Genomic DNA, 15,054 nt, shown 5'->3' on the forward strand with positions numbered 1-15,054 from the left:
TTGTTATAGGGGCCTCAGCCATGAATCCAGCCATGGAAAAGAAAGATATTTCTTTTTCCCCTACAGTATTTTCTTGTACTCAGGCACAGAGACTTCAGAACCTGAGTGAAAAGGCCTCCCCCTAAGCTGTAAATGACACAGCATAAAATAAGTTGTTTGCTTTTGACACGGAAATCCAGTCAGAGCAACTCCAAGAGCGAGTTCTCCGGTTAATCTGACATGACTGATTCAACTAAAGTGGATTTTAAAAAATGACTTTAAAAGTAGATTGCATCCCAGTTGCTTCCATCTAAACCACCCTCATTTCCTGTTCCTCTGCATTTTCTATTCCTGCTCTCTCCCCTCCTAGAATTCTGACCTAGCGTTTCCATAACACTCCGTGAACTAGAGGAGCTTTCTGGGTAATTAGCATGCAAATGAGCATTTCAATGCACAATCATCGACAAACCTTCAACTCTCCTGCTGAGGCATTGATTTGTTTAGAGGGCCTGGAGAAGGTGTGTTTTTCGTTTAGACACGCTTGTGTGGCTATGAACACAAAGGGTAAATTCCATCTAGGCAGGAATTGATAAGGAACCATACGTGAAATGAGATATATCGTCATAACAACAACAACAAAAAAAAATCTGTGCTCTGGACTGGTCTGTTAGATGCCGGCTAAAAAACGAGGACATCTCAAGGAATATTAATTTTGAGCAATTCTTTTTCTCATGTATTTAAAGTATTGTTGTCAAGACATTTATTTTAAAAAGCTTCAGATTACCTGCAAAATAACTGTATTAGAAGTGTATTAGATCATACAAACTCAATTTATTATATCTAAATGTGACTCCCTTAAAAATGAGAGAATACAGCCTTTGTTCTTTCCTCTTTTTCTCTTTTACTGGAGAGAGGTTAGTAAAGGTTTCCTCTGGTAACATTTGGAAATGACACTGGGCTTGCCATTTTCTTTGATAAGCAGTTCAGCTTGGAGTGCCTGAAATATGTATCCTTAAGACCAGGTTTCCCTGGCTTTCAGATGAGTTTTTACAATTTGGTTTTTTGACGGGCAAATATTGTTTCTGTCTGTGTTGATGTTTCATGGCTGGGGTGACACTTTTTGTTATATCTGAATGAGACTGAGCAGGGAGGATTTTTGCAGCTCAGGTGTCGGGGAGCTGGAGGCTTTTGGAGCCATCCTTTGGCAAGAAGGTGGTTGCTTGGAATTTGAGCTCTCTGCCTTTTCAACAAGGAGAACTGAATTGACCCATCGGGTTGAGGAGGTAGGGAGGGAGCTTTGAGGATGAAAATGCACCCCTTCTTAGCATTCAGAACTGTCAGAGGCCTGTGAAACAGAGCAACTCCATCTTGAATAGGAGCTGGGTAAAATGAGGCTGAGACCTACTGGGCTGCATTCCCAGACGGTTAAGGCATTCTAAGTCACAGGATGAGATGGGAGGTCATAAAGACCTTACTGTTAAAACAGGTTGCAGTAAAGAAACCAGCTAAAACCCACCAAAACCAAGGTGGTCACGAGAGTGACCGCTAGTAGCCCTCACTGCTACACCACCACTAGCGCCATGACAGTTTACAGTTGCCATGGCAACGTCAGGAAGTTACCCTATATGGTCTAAAAAGGGGAGGCATAAATAATCCACCCCTTGTTTAGCATATCATCAAAAAACACCCATACAAGTGGGCAACCAGCAGCCCTTAGGGCTGCTCTGTCTGTGGAGTAGCCATTCTTTTGTTCCTTTACTTTCCTAATAAACTTGCTTTCACTTTACTCTATGGACTCACTCTGAATTCTTTCTTGCTTGAGATCCAAGAACCCTCTCTTGGGATCTGGATCAGGACCCCCTTCCTGTAACAGAACTATGGGTACATCTCTTTTCTTTTTGTTTTTTTTTTAAGCCTATAAGGGGACAAAATGTGAACAGTAGTTAGTTCTCTCTGGTCATGGGACTGTGAGTGATTGTTAGCTGCTTCTTTAAATACTTGTCTACATTTGACTCCACAATGAGGCTGTATTACTTGGATAATCCTAAAGTGTCAATTATTTTTAAAGCTCTCCATTCTGGAGAAGGTCGAGAGGTATCAGGCATGGAGCTAGGTTGTCAGCAGGAGTGAGACCCATTTTAGCTGGAACCTCATCCTGAGATGCCCAGCTCTGTACAGGCAGCCACCTGCCTTCTGCAGAGTTGTACTGGCCACAGCATGGTACATTTGGGGGGTGTCTGCTCCCCATGAAGGAAACTTTCATTTTCCACAAGGTGTCAGAAGAGCTGCCTCTGCTCCCCGTCTTCACCTGGCAGGGCTGCAGTGCATTCCTTACAGCTGCCCTTGACAGTGGTACCAGCTTCCAGAACATTGATTTATGAAACTATTTGGTGTTGGGTGATTTCTCATCAATATCCTATCACCCAGCTTTTCATGGCTTGTGGCTGCTATTCCACAAAGCTCAGGCCTTTGAGAAAGCACCAGTGACTCAAAGCACAGGAGAAGGAAGAAGGTCCAAAATGCACCTCCCCACTTTGCTTCTTACTGCTCAGCTTTCCTTTGAACAAATGACAACAGTAGGGGCCTGGGAATGGTAGCTGCTGAGGATAGTGTGACTTCTGAGCACAGGGGTGTCCCCAGCCCCTCTCCCAACATGCCTGTCCTCAATAAATACCTGTGTTCTATACTCCGGACAGGAACAAAATCTGCATATTCAGTAGGCCATGAAGTTTAAAAAAAAAAAAAAAAAAAGGTCCTGATGAATAGACTGTAAACAAATAGATCAAAACACATACTCTGTGGTTGATAGAAAAATATTTTCCTTCCTTGCTGTATCTTCCAAATTGTCCATAATGAGCATGTATCTATTAAACAAAATACACATTTTCTATTTGTTCACCCATACGTGAATTCCACACTGAAGGAGTCAGTCATTTGACTTCAAGTTTTTTTATGCTTTCATGATGCAGATTCTCCTAGAAGGTCTTTTACAGTCATGCAGTGGAGTTCTTCCTTCTAGAATGAAGTGTTGGAATTGAGGGACGTGAGAGAGCAGGCTCTGATAAGCCTGAGGAGGTGTGTGGCAGGAGGTTGCAGGGGACTGGGAGAAGAGGCTGGAAGGTGAGTTGGAAAATCAGCTCAACCATCACAGGGTTTGCCAGGGGTGGAACCTTGTGACTCAGCACATTCTGAATCTTAAGTTCAAACTTGAAGAGCAACCCTCCTTCTACACACCTTCCCCACTTAGCAATATTGGAATTCCTAGAAAGCCCAACTATTGCCTGGAGCCCTCAAGATCAGGAAACACTGGCTCTTCTGAGCCCCTCCCTCACCCTTCAATTTCCAGGGCTCTAGTCTTGAGCTCTGCTCTTACTCTGTCTCTGGGAGAAAGGGAAGTGGGAATTTTGAGTCTTTGGGTGTTGCACAACAGAAAGTCCCGCTCCTGCCACTGAGTGATTAAATGTGATTTTTCTTTTAAGAAAAAAGAAGCCTTTTATCATACTCCTAGGGCTGTCAGAAACCATTTGGGCAGATTTCTTACTCTTGTTTTACATGCAAAATGGGAGGTGAACAGGAGGGGAAAAAAATCTTTTTCTCCTAACCATTTTATGTTCATTGGCTGAGGCCCTGCACTTTAGGCTGTCAAAAGATAGATTAACAAGAGGAAGTCATACTAATTTACTTAATCTAAGTTTTCTAAGACATGGGAACCTTCATGAGAAAATGAAGACTCGAAGAAATGGTTAAACCTGAGTGTTTTTATGCTAGATTTGGTGAAGAGTGGAAAGTCGTAGAAAAATGGGATAGGACAAAGGTGTATGAACAAAAGTAGGAAACTGGAGGAAACTTGGCAAGACCTGTTCATTCAAATTCTTCTCAGCATCCCTCTGTCTTCAGAAATAAGGATTCTCCTTTCCTCTGAATAGAGGTATTACCAGAAAGGGATCCTGATCCAGACCCCAAGAGAGGTTTCTTGGATCTCATGCAAGAAAGAATCGGGGCAAGCCCACACAGTAAAGTGAAAGCGATTTAATTAAGAAAGTAAAGAAATAAGAATGGCTACTCCTTAGAAGACCAGCCCTGAGGGCTGCTAGTTGGTTATTTTTATGATTATTTCCTCATTTTATGTTAAACAAAGGGTGGATTATTCATGAGTTTTCTGGGAAAGAGGTGGAGAGTTCCTGTAACTGAGAATTCCTCTTCTTTTTAGACCATATAGGGTAACTTCTGAACATTGCCATGGCATTTGTAAACTCGCAAGGCACTGGTGGGAGTGTCTTTTAGCATGCGAATGCATTATAATTAGTATATAAGGAGCAGGGAAAGTGACCAGGGGTATCTTTTGTTGCCATCTTGTTTATGTTGGGTTTGGCTGGCTTCTTAACCGCATTCTATTTTATCAGCAGGGACTTTGTAACCTGTATCTTGTGTTGACCTCCTATCTCCTCCTGTGAGTAAGAATACCTAACCTCCTGGGAATGCAGCCCAGTAGGTCTCAGCCTCGTATTACCCAGCCCCTATTCAAGATGGAGTCGCTTTGGTTCAAATGCCTCTGACAGAGGGAGAGCTCATGACCTGCTTCAAGGGAAGGTGAGAGAGACCTGTCTGCTTCTGCCACTTTCTCAAATTCCTTTGGCTTAAAATATTCAATATTCCAAGGTGCCATGTTTTGGAGTAGCACTTTCTGAACCCCATCAGAGGACATACCTCACCTCGGCTCACTCTTACAAAGCACAGCGAGAACAAGAGAGGAGAATTTTCAATTTGCTCAGGAAAGTGTCACCAAACCAAACTTGGGTTCACCTACCCAGTGCAGCAAAGCCAAACACTGACATTGGGATTTGCAGCAAGAGAAAGTGAAGCATTTATTGCAGGGCACCAAGCAAGGAGAATTAGCAGCTCGTGCTTAAGACCCAAACTCTCAGATGGTGTACAGGTAAGGGTTTTCAAAGGCGGGGAGGCAGAGGTTACAGGCAAAGTCATAAATTCATACATGGAGGCTATATGTTGGTTTGACCTAAAAGGCAGGACACCCGAACAGAGGGGGAACAGACCATAGGTGGAGTCAAAGATTTTTCTGATTTACAACTGGTTAAAGAGGTGATGTTTTGTCTAAACTTTTGGGATCAACAGAAAAGAATGTTAGCTCTGGCTGGTGGAAGTGACCTCCTCCCGGCCCCTCAGGAAGAAATATAGAACAAAGAACTACAGTCAGAATGCAGTCCTTAATTGCCCCCTTATCTAAGGTTTACATGCCAGTGGAGAGTTTTGTTTGTTTGCTTTTTGAGACAGAATCTCTCTCTGTCACCCAGGCTGGAGTTCACCCAGGCTGGAGTTCAGTGGCACCATCTCAGCTCACTGCAACCTCCACCTCCCAGGTTCCAGTGATTCTCATGACTCAGCATCCCAAGTAGCTGGGATTGCAGGCATGCGCCACCACGCCTGGCTAATTTTTGTATTTTTAGTAGAGACGGGATTTCACCATGTTGATCAGGCTGGTCTCAAACTCCTAGCCTCAGGTGATCCGCCCACCTCTGCCTCCCAAAGTGCTGGGATTACAAATGTGAGCCACTGGGCCAGGCCTAGTGAAGAGTATTTTTCATTTAGTAGGATCTGGGTTTCTGAAAAACAGCTCAGGGACATATGTTAAGATCTTTAGTTTCTATAGGGAACCCAACATTTTGTGGCTCTAACTTCCTTGGTTATTCTTTTAAGTTACTATTATCTTCTTGCTTATCAAGTTGTTCATTTACTTCTCAGGGGTTGCTTAGGGACCTGGAATTTTCCCTTGAAGGAACTCAAGATTTTTGTTTATTTCCATGCTTGCGGGTGTTTCCCAGCATGCCCCCAAGAGGGCTGGCTCCTTGCTCCCTCTCAAAAGTGGTTTGATCGACTGTTCTCTTTACTTCCAGCGGAGCCCTAGCTAAAAGGAGAGAGGCTATTAATTATTTCTGTTTTTTTCCATAAGTTACCAAATAATTCTTTTAGCTTTTAAAAATTAATTTTATTTTCTAATTAATAACTACAAGCTGTTTATACATTCAGGGTGCATGTGGTAATTTAATATAATCCTATAATTTGTAAAGATCAAATCAGTGTACTTGGGATATCCATCACCTTAAATATTTGTCTTTTCTTTATGCTGAAACGTTTGAATTATTCTCTTGTAGCTACTTTGAAATGTACAACAGATTATTGTAAATCATACCCTACTGATTTATCAAACGCTAGCTCTTATTTCTTCTATCAAATTATTTACTTGTACCCCTTTATTTTTATATCTGAAAATCAGGATCCCAGTGTTACTGATCACAGATTCTTAGCCTCTCATGCAGTGGAAATTGACAGGAGGCTGAGAAAGTTTCCCAGAGAGGCTTTATTGAGGCTTATGCTCAAGCACAAGGCAGACAGCATAGAAGCAAGCATTCTCCAGCTGGCTCCTGGAGGGTAGGTCTTTGCAGTGTTTTAAGGAGGGTGATATGAAGATCATGAGGTATGTGAATATCATTACATGTGCAAGATAGAGCAAGGGGGTGCAGGTGCAGGGAGAAACCATGTTAGTACATACATTGCATGATCAAAAAATGGCACATCAGTCCCTCCTGCATTGGGAATTTTAGTAGTATAATAAGGCAAAGAGTCAGGATCAGTTATTATCCTGGTCCTGCATGCATGCAGGTGATTGAAGTTAACTCTCTTGGGTAAGGTATATGGTGGAATGCTACTTGTATTAGTTTTCTCTTATGGTTTGCAAGGCCTCATGGTCAGCAGGTATATATGGAAGAAATACATTATTAGTGGGGTTGGTGCCAAGTTCCATCCTTGCTCTGTCTAACCAGGGAATGGCATGAATGTGCTGAGGATGGATGATGCTCATCAGGGGCAACCTCTGTGTCAGGAACCGTTTCCACTGCTTTATGTTCATTCATCCACTTAATTCTCAAACAACCATATGAGGAGGGAGCTATCGTCATTGCTGTTTTCCAGGCAAAGAAACTGAGGGCCAGGGAGTGACTTGTCCGAGGCCACTCATTTAGTAGCAGATCTAGGATCTGAACTGGGTTGTTCTCGGCTGGCGTGTCAGCTGAAAACCACTGCACATCCTGCCCCCAACCATGGTGCTTGCGGAGGGTCTTTTCTGATTTTGCTCACATCTATATGTAGCAGGTTTTTTTTTAAAGTTTCTTTTAAGTATCTTTCTGGGTGTTATGTTAATTATAATGTGCTAACAATTTACATCTGTAATTATGTATGAATCTAGGGAATGAGTGATTCTGTAGCTTGGAAGGAGACGATTCCGTTATTATTCCTTCTGAAAACCATATTTCCAAGTCCCAAGAATAGCAATAGCGTACCACTGGGTACTGGTGCCCAAAGGAAACCCATCATCTAAATATCTTGAAGGCCCAAGAATTTTAGTGCTTATTCCAGTGGCGTAAGAACAAAAAGGCAAGGAGATGGGACAACCAACTCAAGCATGTCCCCAAAACTTTTCATTTCATTGTTTTGCAAACAGCAAAACTGGAGTGACAAAACCTTCAAGCTGATGGCATCTTTCAACCAAGTCATTTGGTACCACATGGGTCTCAAATTTTTTTTCTTTTTTCTTTTTTTTTTTTTTTGAGACAGAGTTTTGCCCTTGTTGCCCAGGCTGGAGTGGTGCAGTGGCGCGATCTCAGCTCACTGCAATCGCCACCTCCTGGGTTCAAGTGATTTTCCTGTCTCAGCCTCCCATATAGCTCGGACTATAGGCATGTGCCACCATGCCTAGCTAATTTTTTGTCTTTTTAGTAGAGACAGGTTTCATCATGTTGGTCAGGCTGGTCTTGAACTGCTGACCTCAGATGATCCACCTACCTCGGCCTCCTAAAGTGCTGGGATTACAGGCATGAGTCACTGTGCCTGACCAGGTCTCAACTTTTTTAGACAATTTATTTCATGTATTTTTAATGTCTTTTTTATGATATAGGGTCTTATTCTGGTACTCAGGCTGAGTGCTGTGGCATGCTCATGACTCACTGCAGCCTTAACTTCTTGGGCTCAAGCAGTTCCCCTGCCTCAGGCTCCAAGTAGCTGGGACTTACAGGCATGCACCATCATACCTGGCTAATATTTTTTAAAAAATCATTTGTAGAGAAGGGGTCTCACTGTTTTGCCCACACTGGTCTCAAATTCCTGGACTCAAGATATCCTCCCACCTCTGCTCCCAAAGTGCTGGGATTACAGGCATAAGCCACTGCACCTGGCTAATTGTCATATATATAACTATATATATATTCACTGCACTGCATTGTGTTCATTCATCCTCTTAATTCTCAACCATATGAGGAGGGAGCTATATGTATGTGTGTATATATATATATATGTATACCCATTAACAATGGCTCCAATTTTGTTTTAAAGAACAATCCCATATTTAAGGTTAAGTGTAGATATTGAGACCTTAATCTGAGCAGAGATTTCCAAGTACACTTCACCTGGGGGAATAATTTGGAGCTGAAAGAACCCAGAATATGCTATTGTGGCATATAAATTATTTTGAGCAGAGGCATTTGAGTTCCTGAAATCTGTCTAAAAGTAGAGCCTCCCAAGATAACTCAAAACAATTCAATTATCTTAAATTCTCTCCCTGGCAGCAAACAGAGAAGACTGACTCATCACCAGAGGCTAGAAGTCAGCACCACACCTAAATAGCCATTGTGACCAAACTATCATATCTCGCATCCATTCTCCCAAGGGCCTGTATATCTTTCCAAAAAGTCATTTGTTTTCCCTAAGTTCCCTTTTCTCTCTCCTCGTCCCCTGTTAAGACAGTACAGAAGCCACAAATTCTAACAAATTCCTAAAGTATAAAATTCTAAAGTATAGAAGCCACAAATTCTAAAAGTGTCTCTTCGAGTGACACTTTTCTGTGAACTCCCATAAGTACATGATTAAGTCTGTCTTTTGATAATCTGTTTTCTGTCAGTTTAATTCACAGGCCCCCAATTACAGAATCTACAAGGTTAGAGGAAACATTTCCTCTCTGTCAGAACATCTGCTGCGATCCATTCTGACCTTCTCTCTGGCAGTTCCTAGCTCTTATCTGAGCTCTACAGGCTTTTGTATCCCTTCTGCATGGTGTCTTTGAGAGATGTCCACTGCACATGAAAAGTAATAGAACATGCCCATGGTGGACCTACTCTCCATGCGTTGTCTCCCATGTTTCTGACTCTGAGGGCTCTGAAACTCAATCAGTGACAGGCTGAGGGCAAGAACTGGCTTCTCTTCTGCAATGATTTACTTTAAAGCTGTGGACTGTGATTCCTGGGGGGATGCCATTCCCCTGCTCCCACCCAGCCTGCATTTTGGGGCCTGTGAAAGAGTGGAAACTTAGCATTTTACAACTATGCCAAAAACTTGATGGTGAGACTAAATCTAAGCCTAAAAGAAATCAGATGGTTGATATTAAGAGATTTACCAAGACTTCTCATTTCTTGACTTCCTTTCTGGGGATTTCATATTAGTGAGTACATTCTCTGAATGTAATGGTTTAGCAGCATCAGACACAGCAAACTTGAGTCTCAGGGTGTTTATTTTGTAAGGAACGTGTTTGACAAGGGGCATTTTAATGATCCTGTAAATGTTTTTTAACTCAGCAGTCATGTTTACATAGCTAGTAATCATGGCTCTCAGGCATGGTGAGAGTTTTACTGTTGTTAAGTTTTGTGATGCTCTTTAAAGCCAGCTAGGATAGGTTTCATATTGTTACTTCTGAGTGGGACTCTGAAGTCTGTTGCTGGCAATTCATTGCTCCCTTTTTATTATTTATTCTATTATTATCTTATTTAGCTAAGGAAAATAATAACTGCCTAAAGAAAATCTCCTCATTCAACAGTTAATTTTTCTTTTCATTCTAATCCTCAAAGGAGCAAATAATTGCATACAAGAAAAATAAGCTAAGCTTTCTATCCTGTAAGAGTCTATGGAACTAGCATATTTATCTCTCTCTTATTTGTATTAATAAAATGAGACTTTTAATAAAACAATTTTCTGGAAAGCTAAATAAATGAAATCACAGAGCTAGAAAATTGTGTATGCAGATAATGACTATCAATGAGTTACTGGATAAATGACTTGATAATACAGACATAAATGCATTCATCTGGGTTTTTCAAAGTTTTTCTAAAAGTAAAGAGTATAGAATCAAAAGGCCAGCTAGACACAAACTCATATTTTTCAAAGAAAGGAACCTATAAATAAAATAATTGGACTATCACTCGATTTGTGTGTCAGATATCTGAGTACTTACAGAGGCCGCTGTTTGCTTCAGCTGTTCTCATCAGTATGATTAACGACTACTTAAAAGTGCTTGATTCCATTTGTATGCCAGCTGTTCTTGTGTAAAACAAACTGGGACTTTCTCAAGATAATCAGAGCCTGACTGCAGGATTTGGGGGCTGATACCTTTGAGCTGGAAAAGGAAATTAATGACTGTTAGCTCATCGCCCTGAGGTCAGACCCAGACGTTTGTGACTGAAATATACCTAAAGCAGATGCTGCTCACTGGGGATTTGTCAAAATGGGAGCCTGCTCCTTTCCAAGTTCTGGTGGGAAGAAAGATCCTAGCCTATATGGAGCTTTATACATTGTTAGCAGGTTAACAAGAGCTCAAGTAATCTTAACTACACAAACAACCATACTTTAAAAGGTAATAAGACCAGGTGCGGTGGCTCACACCTGTGATCCCAGCACTTTGGGAGGCTGAGGCGGATGGATCACCTGAGGTCAGGAGTTCGAGACCAGCCTGGCCAACATGGCGAAACCCCGTCTGTACCAAAACCACAAAAATTAGCCCGGCGTGGTGGTGGATGCCTGTAGTCCCAGCTACTTGGAAGGCTGAGGCAGGAGAATCACTTGAGCCTGGGAGGCAGAGGTTGCAGTGAGCCAAGATCACGCCACTACACTTCATCCTGGGTGACAGAGCAACATTCTGTCTCAAAAACAAAACAAGAAAAGATAATAAGTATGCCAGTGTGCAAGGGGAGGCATTCAAAGTCACAGGCAAGCTCTGTCTGCCAAGCAGCAATACGGAGTCATATAACCATAGGAAGTAATGCTGTATCCTCTCTTAATGAAACACTCACACACAGGTAGCCAAGGTGTTGGTGATGGGGAGTGATTTCAGACATTAGCTCCAAAGACAGAATTTCTGCATTTTGACATCTGTTCTACAAATTCAAAAGTCACTGTGTGATGCCAGGCGCTGTGGCTGACACCTGTGATCCCAGCACTTTGAGAGGCTGAGGCGGGTGGATCATTTACGGTCAGGAGTTCAAGACCAGCCTGGCAATATGGTGAAACCCCATCTCTACTAAAAGTACAAAAATTAGCTGGGTGGTAGTGTGTGCCTGTAATACTAGCTACTCGGGAGGCTGAGGCAGGAGAATCGCTTGAGCCTGGGAGGTGGAGGTTGCAGTGAGCCAAGACGGCACCAGTGCATTCCAGTCTGGGAAACAGGGTGAGACCCTGTCTCAAGAAAAAAAAAAAAAAAAAAGTAACCATGTGGTCATCATATTTGCTACACTGAAAGGCCAAAGGAAATCAGTACCTAATCAGAAATGGGAGTGATTTTCTTTACCGCTCAACTACTTTCAAAAATATCCAAAAGAAAATAAAAATGAATTAGAATTCCATTTTACTCTTTAAGATCAGTCAGTTTAAGGCATTCAGATAGTCAACAAATATTATTCAAGTTATCCCTTTGCAAGGAGCTCTGATAGTAAGGTGTATGCCCGACATAAAATTCCTTTCCATCTCATTGGGAGAGATCGAAGCATAATAGCTAATAGTTGTCAAATGCTTACAATTGTTAAAGCAAAATAAAAATGGAGGCCACAGTTTAGGTACACCCAAAGCCCAACTGCCCAAAACTCAAGTCATCCTGATTTTCCCAAACCTTTCACCATAAAGATAAACATAACACAAATATAAGATTTTTGTCTTTATCAGCCTGATTCAGTGAAACTAAACCAATAACCTATCAATAAATCAGCTTAAACAGTTTGGTTTGCCTTAATAAAGACTATATGACAGCCAATCATGAAAAAGACCAAAATGCTTCCTCCTTGGTGCTCTATGAACTGCCCTGTTACTGCTGTAAAACTGAAACATTGTTTGAGGTCTCCTAGTTTGTGAACTATTATTTTGTATTCAGGATAAACTCTTAACATTCTAGCTGGATCTGATTTTATTTTTGACACTATGTTCAGTACTGTACATGCACTTATTTACTCCTGAGAGCAACCTTATGAAGTGGCTACTATTATTATATCCCCATTTTAGAGATGTAGAAACCAAGAAAATGTCTTCAGCAAATGCTAAAGATCCCACAGCTAAGAATGGCGTAAGTAGGACACTCCAATCTGAGCCTCTCTGACTCCAGGGATCTGCATGCTTCTAACCATGATATCACATACATGTGCTTAAGAAAACAGCAACCCCAGGCAGTAAGCATAAGAAAAAATGCAAAATGAGTGCCAAAGATGCTATGACAGAAGGCTACAGTAAAGTATAAGGCATCAGGGGAAGCTTAAGGATGAAAGTGAGGCTTTATCTGAATTTGGACTTGAACTTGTAGACAAAAGATTAGTAGGGCAATGTAGTATGAGATAGAGGAAAACCACGAGACTTTTTCACAAATACTCCTTTGGGGCTGCCAGAAAAGAAAATTGGCCTTAATGACTTATGAGGCCAATCTATTATGACCTTTTTAATGTAATTATAAATAATATACATATAATAAGCTTTTATATATCTGTATAAAACATCTGAATATCTATATTTATACATATTACAGGGATACTGTCTAGGGTAAGTTCACATAACCATGTATGAGTCATCTCTATTTTACAGATGAGAGATTCCTTAAAGACTGTTGAGAATTGATGAAGCTATTGGGAGATAATGCTCCATGGGTCTCCCTTGTTCTGCACATCTTCCTGATTGACTTTTGTTCCAGACTATCTTTCTAAGGGTGTTGGTGAATAGCTTTGGCAAATAATATAGTGTCTCTCTTGCTGCTCATTATACTCTTTTTTTTTTTTGAGACAGAGTTTCGCTCTTGTTGCCCAGGCTGGAGTGCAATGGCGCCATCTCAGCTCACTACAACTTCCACCTCCCAGGTTCAAGCAATTCTTGTGCCTCAGCCTCCTGAGTAGCTAGAATTACAGGCATGCACCACCATGCCCGGCTAATTTTGTATTTTTAGTAGAGATGGGATTTCTCCATATTGGTCAGGCTGATCTCAAACTTTCAACCTCAAGTGATCTGCCCATCTCAGCCTCCCAAAGTGCTGGGATTACAGGTGTGAGCCACTGTGCCTGGCCCTTGCTGCTTATTATAAAGGATTTGGGTTCTCTAAGCTCAGAGTTCTTCTGTAACACAAACCACTGCATTGGTGGGCATCCTTCTGGGTCTATCCATGTTTTCCCCATGAGACTTGGGAGCAAGGAGATTTGACACAAATAGCCTGGCTTATGCTGCTTGCTGTGCTGTGAGTAATAAAGTCCTTTGTTTCTTACCCAGATATCTCATGTCTCATTCCAGCAACAATAAAATGGGCAGTTAGCTTGCAAGTAGGATAAAATCTCAGACCCTTCACAGTTCTTGACAGAAGTATAGAAGATAGGGGGTTTATTTTCTTATATACATTGGTCAAATCTGTCCTCCTCCTATTGAAAAATAAGGCATATGTGTTGGCATCCATTGGAATAACATCAAGCAGATCCATCTTAGAGCCCAGAGAAACCAGGAAAGGCAAATGCCAGGGTGGGAGTCTCCCCTGAATACTTAGCTAAGATGCCCAGGGATTATACTAAGTAAAGTGAAGCCTTTCCATGTCCTTATCCTCAAAGTGCTCATCGTCTAAAGCAAGGGTTGACCAACTATGGTCCATGAGCCAGTCTGGCCCCCCACCTATTTTAGTAGATACAGTTTCATTGGTTAGGTGTTATCTATGGCTGCTTTTGTGCTGCAATAGCAGAGTTGAGTGGCTGCAGCAGAGGTGGAATGGCCTGCAAAACCTAAAATATTTACTCTGTGGCCCTGTAGAGGGATCTAAAGAGAGAGACAAGTGCATGAAGAATGAGGAATTCCCTTAAAACATGCTAAAGGCAAACAGAACAGAACATTACATGTGCATAGAATAGAGAGCTACACACACACACACGGGCGTGTGCGCGCACTCACATATACAAATGCATATGCCACCCCCCACCTGTCAGTTATATGCATGGTCTTATTTCACCCTCACAACAGCTTTATGAGACATGTAGGTTGGAAGCATGGCCTCTGAAACCAAACTATGTTTAAATTGAAAGCTTTGTCACTTACTAGCTGGACAATCTGGGGAAAATTACTTAACCTCTCTGTGCCTGGGTTTTCTTGCTTGTTAACTGTAGGTAGTCCTACCTATGCATCACAGGATTACTCCAAGAGTTGAAACTACAAAGAACAGCCTCTGGCACATCGTAAACAATATATAAATATTTACTATTATTTTTCCTTACTTTCCAGAAGACTAAACTGAGGGAGAGGTTAAGTAATTTTCTCAAGGTCACACGGCTAGAAAAAGTGAGAGACAGAACTTAATTTCAGCTCTGATTTTAAAGAGGTGCTATTATATTGCTTCTCAATAATAAAGGCTTATTGAATTTTTTATTCCTGCTATTATATTAATTCTCAATAATAAAGGCTTATTGAATTTATAAGTAAAATCACCACAGGAAAATTTCTTTACCTTTTCCAACAATGCTTTTTATTTTTTAAATTGTGATTTGTGGTTTATTTATTGGTAGATCCTACAGGTCTCTTGTACAGTGTGAATTCCACAAGAACTTTATTTGAATTCACCATATTAATATATTCCCACCTGACACTTTGATGATTGTCCTTGGAAATGAAGTCCACTTTTATTATTAAATGAATTATATTCATGGTTTTAAAATGATAAACCTAAGCAAAGCTTTTGCTAGTGATCTATATAATACTACTCAGGTAATTTTAAATAAAGAATAGGACTTTTAAATATTAATC

Source organism: Rhinopithecus bieti, unplaced genomic scaffold (assembly GCF_001698545.2).
Source record: "Rhinopithecus bieti isolate Rb0 unplaced genomic scaffold, ASM169854v2 scaffold_3041, whole genome shotgun sequence".
Lineage (NCBI taxonomy): Eukaryota > Metazoa > Chordata > Mammalia > Primates > Cercopithecidae > Rhinopithecus > Rhinopithecus bieti.